A 2,349-nucleotide genomic window follows, 5' to 3' on the forward strand; every position below is an offset into this window, starting at 1 on the left:
CATGCAGTATTTGGAACATACACTAAAAAAATACTGTTTATTAGAAATTCAAATTAACTAGGTATCCTGTATTGTTATTTACTAAATCTGGCAACCTTAATATGGGACACTTATATCACTTCCCATGCCCAGCACAATACTCTAGGAGAGTTTAACAGCATATGCTAATTGGTTGAGCTGCACTAATCTAAACAAACCTAATGATGGCTATTATAGAAAACACCTCCAGCATGTGGCCCTCGGTTCCTCCTGTTCCAAAGGACCAAACCTTGATTCACCTGACCTCTATCCTGGGTTAGCAGAGTAACCAGGAACCTGCCCCCACTGGTTTAGTTCCAAACAGTTGCTTTGGGAGCATGGAAGGTGGAGGACTAGTCCGACCCTGAAACCAGGGAAATGAGTTCCAGGCTCCAGGCAAGCAGTTTCCACAAACGGCCCCCTGAGGGTCAGATGTAGATCAGAAGAGAAAAGTCTGTTGCAGGAGGGTATGTGTGACTGAGAGAATCTCACAGAGCAACTACAGCCAAATTAATAACAGGGAGATAGTGTCCAAGACACTGAGTCCATTTGAACAAAATTCCTCCCTTGAGTTCACTAAAGTCAATCTTTTATATACTTACCATGACTTTTCTCTGTGCCTTTCATCTAACTGCTGTATGCTAGCTTTCTCCTGAGAAAGTGAAAAAGCTGTGTCTTTCCAAATTCATGCCCCACCAGAGACAAGGTAGGAAAAGAGAGCCATGATCTTTAAAGAATAATCCCATATCCCAGGGTGGTACTCTGCTAAACAAGCCAAGAGTTTCCTGCAGCACACACAGGGAGCCAAGTGTAATCAGAAGGTCTGTGTTGTGTGAACCAAGTGTAGTCAGAAGGTCTGTGTTAAGTCGTGGGGGGTGCTAAGAGGTCATGAAAGGAGGTCACAAAAAGAGGAGGCAGCCACACCAGTGCTTTTTAGGGCTGCCTTTTTGGCATTACCTTTCCCCTGAGATTCCTGAAATCCTTCCAGAGCATATCGTGGTTGCTTCATCCTCAGTGGTACCCTGACTACCTTCGTCACTGGCTCCTTGCTCTCAGCTTTCACCATGTACACCAAAACCCTTGGCAAAGAGCCAAAAGGCCACAGAGCAATGCAGCTGCCTGACTGACTGGCCCTCTACATTTGGTTGGTGCACTGTGTTCAAATTCCAGCTCAGCCACTTCTTTAGCACCTGCCAGTAATAAGGTTACTAACTCTCTCTGCACCTCAGCTTCAAAACATACAAAAAAGAGGTTATAAAATCTCCCTACATGGGAATGCGGCCCATTAAGTAACATTAACATGATTAAAACATAATAATAAGAACTCAATACACATTGGTATTCCCCCACCTTCTACAAGAATTTGCAGAGATAGGGGGAATCCATCTTTAACTTTGAAAAACTCTAAATATGGGCAATTAATAAATGATGATAGTCTTAACGGAGTTCCTTACAGAAAAGTAGAAGTGAAGGAAGAGTTAGAAAATCTAATGAGCATGTATAAATTAGTAGACTCAGATGACATGCAAGGTAGAGTATTAATAGAACTGACAGACGCACCTCCAGGGTCCTTTCTCATTTTGACTAGAACGCTTGTGTGAAAGCTAAATGACTAGTAGGGTGCTAAGGAAGTGGTGTTAAATCTTTATATCTTAATAAAGACTGGGAGAAAGAGTGATCAGCAAGTTAATGAGATTTTCCTGATATTACTAATCTGAGGGATGCTACAAAGGTAAAATAATACAAAAACAGAAAATAAGCTTGGAAACACAGGCAAGATGTAGTTGAATAAAACTCAAACATGAAAGATGCTAATTCATTCAACTGAGAAGCTTGCTATGCCCAAGGGAATGGAAGAAATAGGGAACTAATATTGAAAAAAGACACCAAGGAGTAAACAAGAATAGCAAATTAGAAAGAAGTTTATATTATGAGCTTGGCCAGAGAGAAGAATAAACACCACTGTTTGAGTACATGTACAAAATTCTATTATTCCAATGAGGGAAAAAAAATGATGGCATGAATCTACTGAGATTGCTGTGAGGATGACACACCAAGTGTGGAGATTTGGAAGGTCGCAGAATTATGTCTAAAGTGAGGGAAATGAGTGACAAGGAATAAAAATGCTATAATAAAGGAAATGATAGTTCCCAGATAAACAAGGGCAGCTGAGTGGTTCATAAAAAATTAGAAGAACATGAAATTAGTCCATAAATATGTGAGAATGATGTGTAATGGGGGATGGCATTTTGTCTGAAGAGAAATTTAAAAAGAAGAGGAATTTTCAAAAGAAAAATGAAGTGTAATAACCTGGCAAACTCATGAAGAGTG

The sequence above is a fragment of the Canis lupus genome, chromosome 12, assembly GCF_048164855.1.
Source record: "Canis lupus baileyi chromosome 12, mCanLup2.hap1, whole genome shotgun sequence".
In the NCBI taxonomy this organism is placed as follows: domain Eukaryota; kingdom Metazoa; phylum Chordata; class Mammalia; order Carnivora; family Canidae; genus Canis; species Canis lupus.